The sequence below is a fragment of the Mercenaria mercenaria genome, chromosome 10 (assembly GCF_021730395.1).
Source record: "Mercenaria mercenaria strain notata chromosome 10, MADL_Memer_1, whole genome shotgun sequence".
NCBI lineage: Eukaryota > Metazoa > Mollusca > Bivalvia > Venerida > Veneridae > Mercenaria > Mercenaria mercenaria.
In genome coordinates, this window is record NC_069370.1 from 39,766,155 (window position 1) to 39,789,485 (window position 23,331).

At 33.9% G+C, this 23,331-nt stretch overlaps 1 protein-coding gene across 2 annotated transcripts in view; it reads right to left on the reverse strand.

The window, feature by feature from the left end:
* The window catches only part of LOC123560380 (uncharacterized), a 59,628-nt gene that overhangs the window by 30,824 nt on the left and 5,473 nt on the right, over positions 1 to 23,331 (reverse strand). The window contains exon 1 of one of the 2 annotated variants that reach the window (XM_045352577.2): positions 2,776 to 3,347. The exons of the other annotated variant lie outside the window; for it this stretch is intronic. The gene's annotated coding sequence lies outside the window, so the exon portion shown is untranslated. Of the gene's footprint in view, positions 1 to 2,775; positions 3,348 to 23,331 lie in introns of those variants that run through there. 2 annotated transcript variants of the gene reach the window in all.

Below are 23,331 nucleotides of genomic sequence, written 5' to 3' on the forward strand. Positions count from 1 at the left end.
ATGAGAGCTGTGTAGATCTGATAAATTTTAACATTTTGAATTACATACCACCAACATAATTGAGCTGCACCATGAGAAATTTCATATTGAAAAATATATGAGCCGCACCATGAGAAAACCAACATAGTGCATCTGCGACCAGCATTGATCCAGACCAGCCTGCGCATCCGCATCCGCGCAGTCTGGTCAGGATCCATGCTGTTCGCTAACGGTTTCTCTAATTGCAACAGACTTTGAAAGCGAACAGCATGGATCTTGACCAGACTGCGTGGATGCGTAGGCTGGTCTGGATCCATGCTTGTCGCAAATGCACTATGTTGGTTTTCTCATGGTGCGGCTCATATATTTTTCAATGTGAACTTCCAGGTATATTTCATGTTATATCCCAATAATTCTCTGAAAACATGTAATAAATAGCAACATATGACAGCACTCACTATACAGGTGCGTGCCAATAATTGTTTACACGTGCAAAAGTGTAAATTTGTCTCTTAATTCATAGCTAACGATGACCCTAAAAGGTTACGACAAAATACCAGAAAGCTGTTGAAAACAATGGCTTTAAACGACAAATGCAATATATTTCATTATTACCATTTATCATTTCTCTCATCTATCGTTCGTTCATGTTCGTTAAAATAACATGTCTGAAAAGGAGCTGAAGTGCAATAACTACAACATCCTAATGTTGAAGTTACTACAACATCCTAATGTTGGAAGTTACTACAACATCCTAATGTTGAAGTGTGTTTTAAGAAACTGAGTACAACAGGCCAAAATTTGTTTTTTACATTAGGCCCAAGACGTCGTAACATGAAAACATATTTATGACGCATCACAGCTATTTGCCTTTGTTTTGAATTAATTTACAACAGGGAAAGAAATTGTATGTTGTTGAATAAATAATAAAAATGACTCAAATATGACATTCATAGAAATGTTTATAGCCTCTATTAATATTGCCACGGGTTAATTAGCGTTTGTTTAAAAGAATATTTGTTAGGTGTAATATATTAGATAACGCATATATTGGAAACAAATTTGGTGCTTTAGTATAAGATTTTTATCGGTTCTTGAAAAATTAAGGATGGCAATCAGTTGTGTAATATGCTATTATGTATAGAATTACAGAAACGCCTTGAATCACTTATTATGAATAAAAACACGAAAGTCTAAGGGATGTGAAATCATCCAACATCTTTTACGTCCTTCTGAAAATTAACATACTTAACATATCTGATATACATAAAACTTTGGAAAAAATAACAAGAAATGAAACAAAAGAACAAAAGATCAAATTGAAGAAATTTCAAATTTCATCAAAATTACTTATCCAAAAAGCACATTACAATTAATTATAGGTTTTCTTTAGTAAACTATTGAAAATAATCAGTGAAATATGTCTCATAACTTCGCAGTAAAAAATGATGTAATTCCAAAATAGTTAAAATTTAGTTAAAGCCATTGGAAGAAAGAAACTGAAAGAAAATATGTTTGGTCAAAATGTATTTTATTCTTGAACATCAGATTTTACGTTTTCACTCATGGCTACGTAACTCGTAAAATGACATCTTGTGCTCACTGGAACAAACAACCTAAATGAAATGCAGATTCAAAAACCTAAGTCAAGAAATTAATAATTTTCATATGTCTATTGTCTTCTTAATCAAGCATATCTTGGAGCTCCACAATGTCGCTACCTAGGTCTTAAAGGTCCAGAATGTTTTGACTTTTATGTAAAAATACATCTGTCCAAAAGAGAATATGCGTATTTACATTGATGGCAAAGCACTACTTTCAAAGTCACACATGAACATATGCAGTCAAGAGCCGCAAAGTGATGTGGCCAAAATCACTGGACTCAAAAATACTTTCTACTATGTTCGACAAATATTCAAATGAGCCGCACCATGAGAAAACCAACATAGTGCATTTGCGACCAGCATAGATCCAGACCAGCCTGTGCATCCAGGATGGTCTGGATCCATGCTGGTCGCAAATGCACTGTGTTGGTTTTCTCATGGTGCGGCTCAAATCTGTTACTGATATCTGAGATGACCCTTATCAAAAAGAGAAAGCCAAACAAATTTAATATATTTTTGATGATAAAAATATGGCTGCCACGTTATAAACACTGCCATTATGACCATTTTAGTAGAGCGTTACGCCAGGAGTATAAACTGGAAAATACCAGTAAGTCTTGATATGGTACGTGCTGGATTTTGAGAACAATAGTTAACTGATATTCCATGAACAATAAACACTCTTTAACTATAATTCAACACCATAAAGCTGTGTAATAATGAAAGCATTTTTCATTTTAAACATGCAAAATAATTAATTCGTGCATTTGTTCAATTTAGAAGGGATTTTTTCAAGGGACTCGCCTCCGAATTAATGCCAAAACTTATTATGTTAAAAAATGTTGTAGAATATTAAAACTGATAAATAAATATTAGTCAATAGGAAGTTGCACTCTAGACGTTCCGGTTGAAATACCTCATTTTCGCTTGTTTACTCTGTAGAGAGATTTCTTAACATTTCATAAATTTCGTTTTTCTTAAATCAAATATTGCCTATAACTCCACTGTTTTATCTTTTTATTTGATCTTACAGATACAGAATGTCGTTTTCTTTTTCAAAATTTTATTTGTCTTAAATTAACCTGGCAAGAAGTCCTTTTAATAGATGTGTAATGGCATAACTATTTCAAAATATTTAAATTAATAGATTTTTTTTTTCATATTTTGATATTACTGTCAATTTGAATCTTACCTTTTAGCAGAGTATTAAGTCTTTGAGATATACAGTCCCTCACGAATAACGTCAGATATATACTTCTACGATAAGTACTTTCGTATTTTCTTCGGATGAATCGTATGAAATTTCGTATATTTTGTACTTTATATTTTCTTTGAAAACTGTCCCCTGATAAGCAAACCAAATAAAACAATTTTTTTCTTAATGAAGAGTTAAGATTTATATATGTCTTTTTTCAAACTACTTTTAAAATCCAAAACGTCTTTTAACTAGAAAAAGAAATTCAAACTTTCTTAAGTACGATTTGTGTCTTAGATTCCGTGGTCCTCTCCTCGTTTGAATCGCACATTAGTTCCTCATGTTGAGCTCTTCTGATAATGGAGTTAGTTTCCGTCTACTCAGGTATCTTTATGTGCTTTTATGTCGCCGCTAATTATTTCTCAACTCTCGTCGGTGACAGTGCCGTGTCAGGAACAATTGAATAATTATTTGTTTCCTGTATACAGAGACTACCGTTTCATCTATATTGTGTTTTATATCCACGCAGGATAAGGGAAGATCCTGTATTATCTGATATAACTCGGTGAGCTGAAGACGGCAAGATTGGAGAAAATGTTAGGAGATTTTTTCCTCTCTGTATCAAGCAACGGGAATGTTGTGCGGCCCATGTCAATGAATTCATCACTTATTTGTAATTAAATATGTCTTTAAATTTATTGAACTTAACTAAACAACTTCTATGATTATAAATCAGTTTATCTTATGAAGAATAAGAATATTCATTTTCAACAAGATGTCACTCTTGGTTATTGCGAAACATACATTTAACTGAAGCATGTAGATCATAGATTTCTTTTACCATTCATTTTACTGGAAATCATAAAACAATCTATTTATAAGTGCATTATGCCTTATCAAGTTATTAAAAGACGATTGAGCTGGCTTTGAAGATTTGTCAACTGAAACTCGTGTGTTCTACAGTACTTCAGAAGTTTCTATTGGTGTTTTCCAAAGTCCTTCAATATTTAATGTTTTACTAAGACTTCTAGATTATTTGTGGCGTCATTTTATTTAAGACTCTGGGTGGTTCCAATACTCCCGTTTCATAGCTTTGGGTATTGTACAATCACCCCTTGAATATGGTGCCTGCTTTTTAATTTTGTCTTTTGGCAGTTCCTGTGATATGCACGCTCCATAACCTCAGATCCCCTTTCTAAATTCCAGTTTGTTTAGTTCTGCCCATTGTTTTCTCGTTTAGGGCAAACCCATTATTTTAACTGGCGGAGTTTCTAAATTGACTTTTGTACTTGTAGCATGTGTAAATGCTGAGTTCTGCTCAAGCCGGGTCTAGATGGTATTATGCATTTTCACTACCGACCATGAACAGGCTCAATCAAACCGAGACTGCAACATTTTCGTTTTTGTCGTGTTGAGCGACCTGTTGAGTTTTCACTATTCTATTTTTGTATTGTTCATTTTAAATTGAAAGACCGATTGACTTGAAACTTTACAAAGACATCACTTAAATATTCTAAAATATATTCATAAAGTTGATGTAGTTTTCATTTGCAAAACATATGTAATTTTGTTTTCAGTTATTGATGTTTTTTACATTTAAGACGTTAAAACGTCACCAGGGACGCTGGCGCGTTGCTATGGTTATTAAACAACTTCTATGTCTGTACTGTGTAATGTCATTCCTTTCTTATAATTACAGTAGCAAGCGGGCATGTTAGTTGTTATAACGGTATCAGTTATAAATACTAAATTACGCATTAAGTTGTGCCAGCCTACGTATTTATTGAACAACTCTCGTATGCATTATAATACATTTGTATCATAGCTCGGTGTTTTTTCTTAACAAATTTGGTGCAGGTAATTCGTATACACTGAGTACAGGGTGCTGTAACTAAAAGTGTGCAGATATTTAATACCCGCACGCTAGTTACCGCACTGTTGTAAAGGAATTAAACTGTGCCAGCTGAACAGTAAACAGAGAAGTGTATTTTATTGATTTTCTGCTCTAGCATTGGTTTATTTTACCTGGGCTTTACACATTTGTAAAGCAAGGATTTTAAGTACTCACTGAACTGCTGTATATGGCAATGTGGAACGCCTACAACTACCATATACGGATGGCTATGATACAAAACAGAAAGAACATTAAAACTCTCGGGTAAACAATTTATACTCGGGGGCTACGCCCCCTCGTACAAATCGTTTACCCTCGAGTTTCAATGCTCTTTCTATTACATATATATATTTCATAATCAAAATTTGTACAAAGTCGGTGAAAACAGATAAACGACTTTATGAGCGTGCACAAGGTTTTATGTATAATTTTCATTCGTCCAAATTTAAGGTGCCTACAAAATAAAAATGACATTACCAGACACTAAATATGTAATGAGATATATCTATATTAAAAGAGAGTTCATGATTTACCAAACGTATAAAAATATCAATTCCTTATACAATTTTACAAGATGGTCATGTAAATTGTTAAACACCTATATATAATGTTATATTCTTTCCCAGTCACAATTTCTGTCGTTCAGTCTTTAGTTACACTGATGCCTCAGACTCTTAAGGTGACCATCATTTAAAAATTATTTTGTACAGTTTTGTTGTTGATACTGACCTTCATGCATTAGTTATCGTAACTTAGCATTGTTTAGTTTTCCCTTTTGCATTATCTGCTGCTTTTCGTCAGTTTTCTGTATTTATTTTAAAGTATGCAGCATTATCTCATTGAACATCTCGAGTCTTTTCAACTCGTGAAACAGACTTTCAGATGCCCAATGTTTTCTATGTATGGCATGTAATTTCACAATTGATTGCTTCGTTCCTGTACCGAGTCTGCTGTTACTTAGCTTCCAAAGAATTTTCTTATAGATTTTATTATATATTTTGACCGTCATATGTCCTTATTTTTCTAAAACTGTATATCAAATCCACACGTTGAGACATGTGCCTTTTTTTTAGATAGCAGACCTTTCTGATGACGTAACAGATCCTTATATACGTGAGAGCGCAGTAGGTATAAAAGTACTAAATAGGTAATCAAACAACACTTCCTGGCTAGTCGGATAATGGCGGAAGGAAAATACCCTCAATTTTTCCCCTGTTAATGTGGCATTTTCATGTTTTATGTGGGCCAATTCCTGTTTCAATTTATTGTGGGCCTATACTTGACATTTTTGTAGCATTTTAAGGAGATGTTTTGCAGTTATTAAAATATAAACACATTCATTACACATGTGTTCATGTCTACATTTTAGCTGTCAGTTTGGATGATATTCCATAGTGTTAACCTGTCAGACAAAAAAAAATCCCTTAGAAGATACGTGACCCCTTCTATTCTTAGTGGTATTTTTGTGTGGTCAGTATGCAATTTAAGAACATAAGGGTAGCAATCGTTTTTAAATGGGCCTGGCTACACTGCACATTTTACTTCACTGCAATGTAACGGATGCACATTTGTAGAATCATTTCATGTATTTTGAACATCCCTCATATCTACAATATTGGGTGTGAACATTTTTTCATGTTATGGCAATTATTTTCCGAATACTACTTGTGTTAAACCTTATGTGTTAATTAGATCAATCGCTAACAAAGAATTCTGCGCCATTAACTAATTTTCTAAACATGTTTTGATAACCATGTACAAAAATACCTGTATACCTGCAGTGATTGTAATAGATTTTGACATCACATGTCCTTTTTCAGACCAAATGTAAACTTAGTCCTTTGAAATTTCACTCGGTTAATATAGAATAACGACCAGCTATTACGCTTATTTGTCATCTGATTACTTGCCATAAATGACATTCTGAACACGAATACGGTATATAATATTCTTTTTTCTTAAATAACTGTATTTTTAACAAGAAATATCTTTAAAAATGGTGGTCGGCGAATTGTAATAAGGAAAGAAGTTTATGAATTTTTCATCTAACATTCATCTTTCATCTAACATTTTTCAAATTGCAAAACTAAACACCGCACTTTAACAATTTAAATGGTTCTCTTTTAATTTTTCGCAAAGGTTTCGTAGGGTTGCAATTTTGTTTCGTTTATCCTTAGACGAATAATTACGGCAGTAGTTTGATGAGGATTCATGGAGCGGTTCATGAGAAGAGGGCATTAAACGTGTTTATATTTTTAGCTAAATTGGCCCCTATCCCCATTTGTAACAGCAGGAGACCTTACGATATCGTTACACATCGAGTTTGATAAAAATCCATTACATTTTAGTGGTTAATGCGAAGAAAGGCATATCTATTTTTAGCTATAGTGGTCCCTAATAGGGCCCAAGTTCCTATATAAATAAATTTGGAAGAGGGCCTTATAATGATGCTCCAGACCAAGTATGACAAAGATCCACCAAGCTGTTCATGAGACGCTATATAAAGGCATTTCTAGTTTTAGCTCTAGCAGCCCCTAAAAGGGGTTAAATGTCCCAGCTGAACAAAGTTGGCTGCGGGCCTAATAAAGATGCTACAAATCAAGTTTGATTAGAATACATGAGAAAAAGTCAATTAAAGGATTTTTTTATTTATTATTTTTATTTATTTCTAAAATAGGCCAACTGATCCCGCTTTAACAAATGCATATTCGCTATTCATGAATCTTTGGACAATGACGTCACACCTATAAAAAAGTGAAGGTCAAGCAAAACATACAATTGTAATTATTTCAATATTTCTGTTTCATAAGCAAAGTTTGACCGTAGTCATATCATATAGATAAACTGTATACCTTCATTTCAGAGTAATGAAATTCAGTCATTATATAGCATATATATAATAAAACAGATTTCAACTGAGTTCAATATTTGCATACCATACTAAAGAAAATTATTCATATATAATAAATCAGTTAAATATTTTATAACAAATATGTCAAAGCAAACAAGTACCCATTTTAATATGTAATCTGAATAAGTCACAAAAGCAAGAAACCTTTTCATATACAGACGACAATTGTAACAAGGAAAATCTTTTTTAAAGCACTTCTCTACATAAAAGACTCTTATTACACCCTTATTTATCTGATACGCAGACCGTATTCAGCTCTTTCTTTAATTTGATATATGTTGGTATTTGAACAGGTTTTTATCATATTTATTAAACTTACTTATCATTTTGAGATATATCAATATTCTTGCTAAATATACTGAGCCAAAGTTAGCTTTAAAACTGTGAACACCGTCGTTTAGGATAAACGCTTTGTCTACATTTTACTCAGCGTAGCACAATCAACAGAGTGAAAGAAATTGACACTCTCGTCCAATCAGGCAAAGTGTTGCATAAATCTTCCATTTTGATAAATCATCTATAATGCGTTATCAAGTAGTTTGATTTGCAAACTGAAGTCACGTGGCATAGGTAACGAAAACGAATTTAGACGGCGTCGCCGAAAAATACAAAATCAAAATGACATGACCAAACACTAAATATATAATTAAAGACATCTATATTTAAAAATGTTTCATGATTGTTTCAAACGTATAAAAGTATCAATTCCTTATGAATTTTACAAGAGGGTCATGTGGAGTGTTAATCACCTACATATAATGTTATATCATCTTCCGGTCACAATTCTGTTTTTCATTCTGATATTTCACTAATGTATCAGAATTTTAAGGTGGCCAACATCTATAGTCTACATCATTGTAGATGCTACTGATTTCATGCTATATATATCTTTTTTTACTTTATTCAAATTAATATCAAATTTGAACATATGCAGAACTTCTCGAGTATTTTCAACGGGTGAAAGAGACTTTTAGATGCCTAATGTACCCTGTTAACAACAATAATGGCATGCAATTTCACAGGGATTGCTTCACTATAGAGTATTAATTGAACACTCGTTTCCTGTTTACTTTGTGTATTTCTCCCACATACCATTGCGGTAATATATACCGTTGATGAATTATCAGGTATTGATATTTCCATAAACAGTTTTGTGAATAAACATGAGGAAAACATAGCGTTGTGCGTGTTATTAATGCATCTTTATTTCTTTAATGTCTCGTCATTGCGGACATTCGAGGGTTGATCCAGAAGTAATGCCTACGCCACTTATTTGTCGTTGTATTGTCACAGAAATCATATCAAGATGTACGTTAATTAAATCAATTCTGATTTTACAGAGACATATGCTTTTCTGGGTAGGTTACGTGCTAAAACAGAATTTCAAAGTATACCACAAACGCCATTTCGTCGCACACTAAAATTCAAACAAAACTTATTCAAATTTAACATCAAAATAATGCACAAAATCAGAAAAATTAAAGACGTAAAGTGACATCTTTCTGTCGTCTGCCCTTCCCTTACAACGTCAGTAATGATTACCATTTGAATTACGCTATGACTGTTAAGCACGTACTTCTCAGTGACCTTTTTTCGATTTCTGCCGTAAATGACATGTGTAACTTGTAACGTTCTTTCCTACCTTCTATATTCATGTTGATATCTCGATAAGTGTGTGATATATTTTGATGACATTTTCGCGAAATACTGTACCTCAAGGTACTTTGGTAAGAATTAGTGTTGCTTTATTGGTGGCTGCTTTCTTTGAATTTCGCTTTTTCTATTGGACTTCTGTCCTTGTCTTTTTTTCTTTTCATTACATATGACTTAACGGAATGCCCTGCCGTTACTTCTTGATCATTTTAATTACATTTTTTTTGCGAAATGCTGTATGTAGGTCAAGGTACTTGGGTAAGAATTATTGCTGCTTTATGGGCTGCTGCGTTCTTTTAATCTGGCTTTTCCTGTTGGACTGTTGTCCTTGTTTTCTTTTTCTTTTCATACACATAACTTATGGATGCAGTGTCAACCATAATTATAGTTATAAATAGCATCAATACCCGCTTGTTACATTTTGTTAATTTCATTTTCTTTCCGAACAAGAAGTAACTCGCTGAGGTATTCGGTTGGAGTATCTGTATTTTATAAACAATAAGTCTCTTATCAAAACTTATTGTTTTATCAGCCATCTCCTAAGAATAGGTTTGATATTTCGACATTTGTGCAAATTCCATGCCAATAATTAGAAGTTTTAGCTCATGGTGAGCTGTAAGGACCGTTGAAATGTTGTCATGCACAAACTATTTAAAAATCATCTTCTCTTAAAGTATCCGGTCCACAAATCAGCAAATTCTATATAAAAGCGGCTGCGCTAATAAAATATATTGGTAAGCTCATACAATTTTGGTATCATTTGAAAGTGCATTATCTACTGAAAAAAATAGTAGTTACTTGGCAAAATATGTTACAATTTTTTTTTTTAGTACTTTATAGTTTTCAATGATACTTCAACAGAAATCCAGTTATTACAGTGTAAGTGTTAAATGAGAGACGGCTTTGCCGGATTCCAAAAGACCTCTTATACGGCCAACTGGAACAAGGTACCCGTCCGAAAGGTCGTCCTTGTCTACTATATAAGGACGCATGCAAAAGAAAACTCCAGTCCACCCACATCAACATTGATGAATGGGAGGACATGGCCGCGGACAGGGCAAGCTGGAGACATGCCGTCAAAGAAGGTGTGAGGATCGCTGAAGACTACAGGAGAGAGATCCGTGAAGCAAAGAGGGCAAAGAGAAAGGCTTCTTCACAGAGCATAGACGCTGTATTCTTTTGCACCGGCTGCTCAAAAGAGAGCCAGTCAAGAATCGGCCTTCACAGTCATCGAAGGCGTTGTTCAACCCAGACAGACGTGCGCAACCCATCGTCTTCCTAGATGGACGGAGGCCAATGAGGAAGGAGTGTAAGATTTAGCATCTCGCAGTCAAAACGCATGACTGTAGTGGTTCGTGCATATCATTGCGATCATTTTATTTACCAATTCTTATTCAGTAGACACAACTCTTTCAAATGATACAAACATGTACCAATAAATGGGGTCATCAGGCATCGAAATGTTATCTATTTGTGGATCAGATGCCTTAAACCACCAAACATATTTTCTCCAAATTTTACTGAAGCGTTTCTTGAGTATGTCCCTCTTCTGTTCCTTCAAATTGTTGCCACTGCTGACAAAACGAAGTAATTACTCTTTCTAGAAACCGCCAGCCTCAGCTGAATTTTCCATAATAAAGAAATATCAGATAGAGTCAAGGATCACAAAATATTAGAAATGTTAATAGTTTATAGTTTAGAAAATACATGAACAAAATGGGTCGTTTGAAGGATTATTTCAAAGTTGGACACCAACATTTCAAAAAAGAGTATATAGCTTTAACTATTTTTTCTGAAACTAGGAACTGTATTTTTATTAGAAAGCGAATTACAACTGAACGAGGGGGAGAGGGGAGGGGTCTTTTTGGCTGTTCTATCTATATGTTTAAAAGATCGATATTCTGACATTTATTTCGATTTTCCGATACCTATAACAAGCAGCAAACCATTCATTTTTTTGTAGCAAGCTATTGTAAAAATGTAATTATGAGCTTAATACAATTTTTCTGTGTTTATACGGGTATAAACCACACTAGAACTTCTTGCAGATCATCAAGGAATCACTAGCGCGATTCAAGGATTTGGAAGAAGTCCTATTGTATAATGTTTTGTTTTACTTTTTGTTGGGTTTAGAGACACATTGACACAATGTAGGACATACGGCTACTTTTCCAGCTTCTGATGGTGGAGGAAGACCCAATGTGCCTCTTTGTGCATTATTTCAAGCACTAGCGGGCACCTAAGTAGAACCATAGATCTTCCATATCCAGCTGGGCGGCTTCCTAACATGAAGAGTTCTATAGCCTAAGCGAGGTTTCGAACTCAATACGGTTAGGAGCAAGGAATTCAAAGTTAGTGACCTTAACCACTAAGCCATGGAGATCCCAAATGAAGAAACAAAGTAAAAAGCAAGCATGAGATGGCACCGTCCATTAAATTTGTAAGGACTATTATATGAACTAAATACCTGTTTCTTCATTGATTAATTTACATTATTTCAAAGTTTTCTTTTACAACCAAATAGTAACAATTGGATTGAAAATATATAATCTAGTTTGAAAACATTTTAAATGGGTTTAAAAATTTTAAAATGTGTTGTCTAATAGATAAATCAATGTTTAACTGTTTTTGGATCTTTAAACGATTCTCTACATTCATAGCAATCGGAATTTTAAACTGAAATAAAACAAATCCCATGAAATAAAGGAAGTAATGTGAATGCAGCATATGGTGCTACAGTCATGTTAATTAATACATACTGACATATAATTATGGTATATTTATCACTCAAAATGAGTTGAGTTTCTAACGACTGTCTATAGATTTTGTTTGTTTTTGTGTAGGTTAACGTCACACCGACACAATTACAGGTCATATGGCGACTTTCCAGCTCTTCACGGAGTCGGAAGACACGAGGTGCCGCTCCGGGCATTATTTTATCATATACAGGCACCTAGGTAGAACGACCGACTTTCCGTAAGCCGACTAGATGACTTCCTCTAATAAAACATTTTACGCTCCAAGTGAGGCATCGACCCAAGCAGGTGAGGGGCAAGTGATTCGAAGTCATCGAGCTTAATCATTCGGTCACTGAGGCCTCAATTGTTTATAGAGAAGAGATACTTCCGCCAGTTCACTTTTACGTAAATGCAGATTTTATTTGATAAAACTATTATAGTTATTACATATAACATAGCTTTATATTGGGTGTTATATAGCGCTCTCCCGTATGTAAGTGTCTGTTACGTCACCAATCTGGTCTGTTATCTAAAAATAGAACACGTCTCAATGTGTGGACATACATTTTACATATAATAGCATCATCAAATCATAGATTCTTATAAATGTTCAAGCAGATTCACGTTGTTTTTCAGTACACATATGAGCCGTGCCATGAGAAAACCAACATAGTGGGTTTGCGACCAGCATGGATCCAGACCAGCCTGCGCATCCGCGCAGGCTGGTCAGGATCCATGCTGTTCGCTAACAGTTTCTCTAATTCAAATAGGCTTTGATAGCGAACAGCATGGATCCTGACCAGACTGCGCGGATGCGCAGGCTGGTCTGGATCCATGCTGTTCGCAAACCCACTATGTTGGTTTTCTCATGGCACGGCTCATATCACAAACGAATGATTTTTCTTAGCTTTTTTGTGAAACTCTTTATATACACTGAACAAATCTTCTAAAGCCGAGCAATATAATTTGCCAAATTCTTAGAATTTTGGGCAGTAATAACATGTGAAATTTTCATGAATATAGCATTGTGTTTGTCTATTACTCTACTCCTTTTGTGACACATCCCAGATTCAAAAAGGATTAATATAACATGAATTACATCTCGTGCGAATTTCTTTCTAACAGGTTGAATGTTTTCAATAAAAGATTATCACATATCAAATCATAATTGTTCTTCTTAGTTTTGGTGAAAAAACTACATTATTTTGACTGTCACACGGAACTATTTCTGGCCATATATCGTCTTTTGCTTAATCATGTTAACACCTCTTTACATTTCATCATTTGTATTTTTAAGGTTCGTTTAATTAAATGTACAATGACAGTCATTGTATAGAAGCAGGCGTTTAATCAAATTAATCAGTTTCAGTTTCAGTTTTTCTGTGATATACATATGTAATCACTGACATGCATATGTAAGATGTGAGATAAAGATATTTTTGACTTTCAGTAATAATATCTAGATGTTATCTGATTAAATAGGAAATGTATGATGGATATAGTTCAATTACCTGGCCATGACCGAGATCTCATCACATCTGGTGTTATGTGTATCAAATGTATAAGTAATAATTGCGCTGCTATTTGTATCAAAATCATTTTGTATTGGATGTTTTGACCGCAAGTGCTCTTTTTCTAATGCAATATTTTATTAAAATTGTTTAGCAGCTTGCCAAATAACGTCTCACAAAATTCAACCTTTCAAGGTAGGAAGTTAATTGGCTTTAGCATTATTTCCAACGCGAGAAAACTTGAATATACAATAATTTTACGCAGGAAGCTGAGTTGCTTTTACGTTGAAATCCGTGTAGAAATCCGTTGCAATACAAAAGTTTAACAGCAGTGCCTTCTTGTTTAAAAAAAATCACGGTCACCAAGTATAATTAAGTTGCGTAGGTGATCTTTTATCTTTAAAGGTCTGTTGGTAGTACCGATCATGATGATATTTCTATATTTGATATCGCCATTTATGGTTACCAAAGCTAGAATTCTCGGCGGAGTCTAGTAGTTTGTCATGGCACAAACGCAAATAGTATGTGCCAAAGTTCTTTTTTTTTTTTTCATTAATACAACCTTACGCGGAAAATTACACCAAGAGTAGGCAAAACATTTGTTGACTTTTTGATTTACAATATTACATTACTTGTACATTGTGTCTGAAATCATTCGCCCTCCACCTCTGATTCATGTGGAAAAGTTGGCAGTTACTTGCGGAGAACAGGTTTGTACTGGTACAGAATCCAGGAACACTGGTTAGGTTAACTGCCCGCTGTTACAAAACTGAAACACTGTTGAACAACGGAGTAAACCCAAAACATATAAACAAACAAACTTGTCGTCTTGCTATTGGCCTTTTAAAGATTCGTAACACATGATCGGAGCCTTAGTTGAATTCAATAATATTTTATTTGCTATTTACACATTTATGATATCAATAATTACAAATCAGAACATATACAACACAACGAAATACTAGTAAAGCAAAAAGGGTTGGGCAACAAGCTAGCAACATTTCTTATTAGAAAGAACTAGGTGAAACATTAACACTAAAGAAAAAAGTATCAAAATTGGACTACAAAAAGAAAAGAAAAGATATAGCCATTAGAATTCCATCGATGTAATCAAATGGCAGCCATTTTGGGCACGGGGACATCATAATTCTTTCCTTATATGGGCATTACCATATATGTAAAATCAGTGAATAACAACTAAGAGAAATATATTTTGTGGGCCATAGAATAATATGAACCTTAGTATGTGTGTAAAAGTGTATACCTTAAATTTAAGCTCCATGTTCAATTGTATTTAACATAATTTTGCCATAAATACAATATTTGGTAATATCCATGTAAGGAAAGGACGATGACGTCACTGTGCCCAAAATGGCTGCTGTTTAATTAATTGATAACTTTTATATTGCCATATCTTTTTTGTTTATAGTCCGATTTTCATAAATTTTTCGCCAGTTTATAGTATTTATTAAATTATTTCTAAATGCATGTATATACTTTGTCAAATGTTGAATATTCCCCTTTGAGAAACAGGAATGATAAATTTTGTTTCAAACTACTGATATGCAAATAAGAATTTACCGTGAAGAACGATCACATTTTCAGGTGATATTCTGATTACACTTACTGAATATTACGTTTAGATGTCCTGATATAAATCAACATAAATTTGAAAAGTCGACATACGTTGAGTTACATTCCGAAATTTCCGTGAAACCTCTATTCAATGCGCAAGTCTTCTCAATAAAGAGATGACTTTTTCCATTAGACGAAACTTTGTGAATTAACCTCTTCACACCAACAACCTCTATATAACAAACACATCTTTCTCACCAGTGGTGTTCGCTTTAGAAAGGATTCGCTTCACTTAGTTCACATTTGAATATACAATGTAGTTTGCACAATAGAGGAAACAGAATTGCGAAGAGATTGAGGCTGTGATAAAAAAATATTAACTAGATTAGAAAGTAAATCATGTGTAGCCAGTTCGAATCCTAGCTCCAGCAAATATTTTTTACAACAAAATTAGGTTATTTATGCAGTTGAAAGCCTGCAGAGTTTTGTAACTGTGAGGCAGTGGTCGGTAGGTTGTATATATTACAACATCTTGTACACTGGTGGGTTGGTCATAGAAGCTGTTGAAATAATTTCACTGTAATTTTGTCGGCGGGGCGCCAACACGCCAACAGGTAAAAAGGAAATGGCAGAGATCAGCCAACATGATTTAAAATATGACCCTTTGGGTTTTCCCTTTGGGTTTTCCGATTAAGAACACATTACAGATCTTTCATGGCGGAATGGCCACGGCTGTTTTTGTTTTTTTTTTTCAAAAAGCAGATCATATGTCATGGGAAATGTCGATGGTTTTATACAATTGTCTTTAATTAATGGCATGTTTGTAATCTGAGCTGGAATTGGTTACGTGAATTGTGTTGGTTGGTGTGACTTAAAATCGACGAATTAAAGTCACATTTTTGCTATAATATGATACTTGCTTTTCATTCATACTGTTACCATTAATAGATACCTTTTAAACAGTACCTTAGCATATGTTTCCCACAAAATGCAAAAGAAATTACGACAAAATCTGTAACGGTATACTACAATTAAAAAGTAATCGAGCAATTAACATAACTACAAAAAACATTGCAGATGAATTGTTTAACAAAATACATGTAATGTAATAATGCAAGGAGTAGGGTAAACCTTGTTTACAGAGCGACGGACAGGAATAAACGATATACCGATTGCTTATGACAAGAATATGCTTGATTTACACTACGATATACAGGAATGAGCCTGTATTACAATACGATACATGGGTTGGGGCGGACAGGAATAAGCTTGCCTTACAGTACGATATACGAATAGAAGTGGATATTAATAAACATGCTATACAATACGATATACGAGTTAGAGTGTACAGGAATGAGCTTGGTTTACAATGTGATATACTGCTTTCAATGATAAGTTAAAGCGCATTTAACACTGCGATATACGGATTGCAATGCACAGGAAAAAAAATGTAGTGCAATACGATAAACGAATTGAAATTGACACGACTGAGCCAGCTTTTCAAGGTGAGACAAAGGTTGAAGCGGACAAGAATGTGCTTTCATTACAATGCGATATGCTTCTTGAAATGAGATATGCGGTTTGAAATGGATAGAATTGGGCTTGACCGAGATTGTGATATACGGATGAAAGTGGGAATGACTAAGCTCGCTGTAAAAATTAATATACGGGTTAAAATCGACAAAAAAGCACCTCATTTTCATATACATGAAACAGGTTAAATCTGACAGGAATGAGCCTGCATTACAATGCGATATACCGGTTGAAATGGACAGAAAAGAGTTTAGTTAATATTTCGGCTTGCTTTACAATACGATGTATGGATTAAAATCGACCAGAATTAGACTATCTCTTTGGCTGAATGGTTATTTTCAATAAATTCTCCAAATATTTTACGAAGAATTTTCATCTGATGCCTTGTAAAAGTTGGTATTGCAGCATCTGTATTACTTGTGTAAACAATTGTTGTTATACGTACTCAGAACCCTGTCAATTATAAGGCAATTAACCCTTAGCCTGCTGGCGGCAAGTGATTCTGCCTATGCGACCAGTGCAGACCAAGATCAGCCTGCACATCCGTGCAGTCTGATCATGGTCTGCACTGTTCGCTATTCAGTCAGTAAATTTTCAGTGAACACCCCTTCGAATATCAAATGGTATTGCCCAAATTGAATGATGGACCAGTCCATTTTAGAAATTTAGCAGGGTAAGGGTTAAGGATCCCGTCTTCTGGCAAGATCTTCTTACCAGTTTGAAAAGAATTATTTGAGATGTCAGCAGCTTATACTTTGGAATAAACTTGTTACGGAGTATGGTATTGACAAATACGTTCAGCATTTCAAAAGTAATCTAGAATATGTATAATATTATGTTATGTGAGTATAACTGTTTGGGAGTAATCTGAAATCAAAACGTTTTTATAAAAGTTTATTTTTACTATACTTTAATAACGAAAACTTCAACTATATAAACAGTAAAGGTCAAATTAACCCAAGCACAAAAACAAAAGGTAAGAGTAGATTTTCCCGGAAGGACAGAGCACCACAAACACAGTCATAGAGCCGTGCATCGTTACGTAAGAAACTCTAATAGAAAAATATAGCAGACAGATTGCTTCAAAAATCCAACAACAATAAATACATTTTAACAAGTACATTTTAATTTATATGCAAATTACACAATGGGAAAGGGGCAGATAAAAAGCTAGGGATGTTGGTGAAAGTGGAAAGCAAGAATGAATAATCAACAGGGGAAAAAGTCATTTTAAGTGCATTTTTCTGCAAACAACCGAAAGGAAACAAAAGTGGAACAGCAGCACTTCTTTCGCGGCGAGGAAACAAAAACAATTACAATGGCAAGTAATCGAGCAACTTTTGTAAATTAACATTAACAGATGAAGACCACAATAAAATAGTTTGTAGAAAATGTGCACAAAACCTGATAAAACATTCTACGTAAAACGCAAAGAAACGTATGAAAAGCAGCTAGAAATGAACTGATACAGAGTGACGGAGTATGACGATTCAAGAAATATCTATCAAACAAAACGAGAAGCACTTTTTACTACGAGTAGAAACAGCACAGACCTCCATTGCTGAAGAAATCTAAATGTAACTTAGAAAAGATAAAAACCCATTTTCACGAATTTGTTCTGAAAAAAAAACATACACGTTATACTAAGAGCCGTGCCATGAGAAAACCAACATAGTGGCTTTGCGACCAGCATGGATTCAGACCAGCCTGCGCATCCGCGCAGTCTGGTCAGGATCCATGCTGTTCGCTTTCAAAGCCTATTGGAATTAGAGAAACTGTTAGCGAACAGCATGGATGCTGACCAGACTGCGCGGATTCGCAGGCTGGTCTGGATCCATGCTGGTCGCAAAGCCACTATGTTGGATTTCTCATGGCACGGCTCCTATGGCTTTTCCGTAGAGCAATCCATCTGTCGAATGGCGTTTTACATTACACGATTGCAGGTCAGCAAGTGTAATTGCTGCAGCGTTCCAACTCGACAATGTCTCAGTACTACTTATAGAAATCTTTATTGTTTTTTAGGTTCAGTGGCTCAAAGTTTAAGGTCACCAGAATCTGACGTAACTCCGATTGAGTATAATTGTTTCTGGATCTAAGTATATAAGAAAGATAATTTAAAGAACCATTTTTGCTTGACTAATATGACAGCATTCGCCAGAGTCTCATAATAAGTTACGTAACTCTAGTTATAAATATTTTTAAAAATAATGCACCTTTTTAAATAAGAAATTTTGTTAAAGTTTTGCAAAAGTTTCTCGAAAAATACAGAGTTAAATGTTTTCAAGCTCTATACATATTTTCGGTAGCATAAGATGACCTCACATGGCAAGTTACATAACTTATCTTGTTAAAATAATGTCCCTTTTTCAACATTGAAATTTATGAAATGAGTTTTAGATGAAAGCATATTTCCGAGAGACTTCTTGATTTAACCAAATGTTTTTAAATTCTACACAAATCTTTGGTCTCACAGACTTAATAGCTGTGATTTACATTTGGCAAAATGATGCTACTTTTTCACAAAGATATTTTGGTGAAAGGTTTGCATGTAAGTACCTCTGACTAACACGTTACGCCATTCTGCTTTCAACTCAGGAAAGTTTGCTAAAGTTTATTTGTAGGTAAGCTGGGATTAGGCGGATGGGCCTCCTATAGTTGGACGAGTTGTCCTTAAGGTATTGGACCCCTAATAGTAATGTTTAAAAATGGCATTTGCTTGGTATATTCTTAAAGTTGACCGTGTTTTGCACTGTGTTGCGATTTTAAACAACTTTTACCGTGCCGTTTTTTATAAAAAAATTTATAATTTATGGTATTTCCTCAAGCTCAAGTAGAGATAAATTTCAAAGTGATGGCCGCTGTCCAAAACGTTTGCAGGGAATTCACTATACCATTAATTTTGATAAAAGAAAGATCAAACTATTGGTAATCAATTATAAAACACAAAATAAAATTGTCAATCATTTTTCTAGGGTCCCTCAAGTAAACGGATTTAATGAGACAGAATTCTAACTCCAACATTGAAAAATTAAGGTCAAATCCTGTGGGACTGTTTTAAATTTTGCTCACTTCATTCAAAAATAACTTGGGGCAGAAGTAAAACCTACCTACATTTCTTCCACAATATGTAATATAAAGAGTAAAGGCAAAATAGAGAACTTTTACCGCATGTAACTCAGTATTTTTAAAGATGTCTAACTCTGCCCCCTTCTCTTTCAGAGGTAAATTGACTTTGAACAGCAAGAAATCGCTAATCAAATGAAAAATGTCCACTTTTGTACAATAAATCAATAATAAGTCTTCGAAAAAGTAAAAACTTACTAGAAGAAAAGGAAAATAAGAAAAAATGTTGGTCTCAGTGGGTCTTGAACCTACGCCCCTCTGAACAATTTCAGTCAAAGTAGGCTTATGGTAGGAGGGACTGGATACTCTTCAAAAGGAGATACTGTATTACGGGTCTAATACCTTAATTTGTATATTGTCCGTTTGTTAGCCACTCATGGTAAATCTTGCGATGAATTTAAAAGTAGAAGAAATATTATATTGAAACAAAAGGCAATATGGAGATTATATATGCCACTTAATTTGTCTGTCCGTGTATCCATCCATCCTGATTTTGCAGTAACTTTAAATATTTTAGAAATTGTGTCATTGTTAATAAACAAAGCGCAACATAGAAAATTGAAGGTCTTATCGTTTATTTTGATATTGAAATGTAGTTCTTACGACAGCTTATGTGCTTGGTTAATTGTGTTCTATGCTTCCAAAGGATCGCTTTACAGATTTTATTATAATAGCTAAATATGACAAAAGGTAATTATTTCGAGACATTACCAGTTTTTGCGAACCTGCACGTGAGCGCTCTCCATCATTTAAATCACCTTGTCTCACTAGGGTATAAAATATTGAATTTTACGTTTTACATGCACTTTTCGAAATTTATTAAGCGATTACAAGGTGATTGGCACAAAAGTTTAGAAATGAGACGTTATATGATGGAATAAATAATGCTATAGTGATAAATTTAAAGCTGAAAATACAATGTTCATGTCCAGGAGGAAAGTGACAAAACAGCATTCAAGCTATGGAGAAGGGACGCGCTCCAACGTTTATCTTATTTTTATTTTGGTGTATTCTTTTACAAATACCCGTTCTGAAAAACGAAATGAAGTTTCTTTCTTCAAAGAAATTTGGATAATCTACAGCAAGTTAAAATATCTGTTGAAATCAAACCTACATTTACATAATATGAGAATGAAAGCTATATGCAGGTTATAAAATGATAAACATGTAGTACGTCTTAAAGGTGGAATAAAAAATGCAACAATGCAGGCCACGAGTGACTCTCATAGTTACTTGACAGCTTTTGAAATTACTTTGCAAACAAATAGGACGGGGACATTCTTATATGGCAAGACAAAATTAATACAGACAATGAAATTTAAGTTTAAATTCATATACATGTATTCTTTGTAAATAGACTACTTTCAATAGGGATATCTTTCAGTTTTAGTGCAATAAAAATTGGAATTCACTTCCAGACGATCTGAAGAAATTAACTAAATTTAATCAATTCAAACTTTCTGTGAAGAAACATCTTTTAGATTTAGCTGTGAGAAACAGTGTGCATTGCTGACATGGTCCAATACATAAAACAGTTTTAGTTTCATAGCTTCCAAATCCCAAAGTCTTTTTTAACTTTTGTCTTGATGTGTTAAATATGTTTTCATTATAGTAAGTATATTTAGCCAAGGACCCCATTGGAAATAAGCTTTCTACCTTTCATGGGCCATCCTAGGTTACTACACACTGCTATAATATATACATGTTGCTTCCAATTTGAACTATCTTAGTCTAATTAACATTTGTTTCTATAATATAAAGGTACAGATAGTATTAATAAGCCTAGCTATGATACAAATTACATTGTGATCTTTGTAAACTAGTTAATATGTGTTTTACTTATGTAAAACTATAACTTTTTAGTTACCCAACTACTGGATATTTTAGCTTAAAGAAGTGTTAATTGTTTTAATGTGTGATAAATGTCATTTGTAATTTGTGTTTTAACCTGAATAAACACATCTATCTATCTATCTATCTGTCTCACAAGTTATTCTTGCTTTTTCTACAGAGCCACAAGAGGTGACACAATAATTTCTGTATATTTCATGATGACATTACTGAGAAAAGAAGATACAAATTGTGCAATTTCAAGTGTTAAACTTTTACACAACCACTTTTGAATGAATGAAACCATATCCTTTCACAAAACGCTTTTAGTCTTCTAAAGTATATCCGCTACAATTTTCAAGGGAAATAAAGTGTATGCCTTTGTAGAGAAGCACGTTCCTGCTTGAGAAGCCATCAGACAATGGACAATGAATTAGTGTCAACAAACGATGTTTACCATGATTCTCATAGGTAATAAGTCATGGTAATGGTAGCCAATAGTCCCTGATGAAGATTAATGGAAAATTATCTAATGAATTTGTGAGACATTACCAGTCCCTATTTTTTAATCAAAGGTTAGAGTTACTACAATTAATAATGAGGAAAACTTTATGAGTAATAATACAGAATGAATATATGGACGGAAGCAAGTCTAGACAATAATTATTTTGTATTACAAGCGATATATGAGGAATGAGTTTGCATTACAATGCGATAGGTCCCGCAATAAGCTTACATTACAATGCAATAGGTCCCGCAATTAGCTTACATTACAATAAGTTGGATTCCGCAATTAGCTTACATTACAATGCGATAGATCCCGCAATTAGCTTACATTACAATGCGATAGATCCCGCAATTAGCTTACATTACAATGCGATAGATCCCGCAATTAGCTTACATTACAATGCGATATACTTATTAAACAGGTCCTGGAATGAAAGGCTTTAGAGTGCGGAATACGGGATGAAATGGGCAGGAGTGAGCTTATATTACAATACGATATACGCATTGAAAATTACTGTCGCAAAAGAAAGTAATTTCATTTTATATGGATATACCTGTTGCGATATGTATTGAAAAAAAAGTTTTTTTTCTTGAAGTAAAGAAACTGTATAGACAATAATGAACAAGACTGTCTCGAAATTTAACAACATAGTGAATTGTTTTATGATTGTTCTGCATACCCATATGTCAACTTACCAAGGATCGCGCTGAAACGCATATACTATTTTTACAAAAGAATCATGACTTTGCTTAAGCGATTTTATTAGATGAGTTTATGCGGTAATTCATACTGCAATGTCGAATATTTTACATAATTTATCGTATAATTCTTTATCAGAAACATCAAAAATTAAATAGCCGGAAGCATAAAACTGATGCAGACATGATCCAAGCTAAATACATCGATCTGTGATATGTATCATATCAGTTAGATAGAACATGCTTCTATTGTCGAGAAATTTGTGTTAACTCAAAATAAAACTGTTATAAAAGCAAAACAATATAAGCGTGTCAGCAAAGAAAAACACTTCAAATGAAATAAACTCCGAAATAATATAAATCCTAACTTTGGAATAGATGATATGTTTGACTGTACAGATATACTAAAATGTGTCAAACAGTTAATCAAATTCAATATTATCAGAATTTTTTTATGAGAAATTCCCAAACCTGTTTAACGTTTTTATATTTCTCATCAATGAATACTGCAAATTTTTTGGTCATTTTAAAATGATTTAATACTCTTAACTTGCTGAAGGAATCCATAGACTAAGCCAT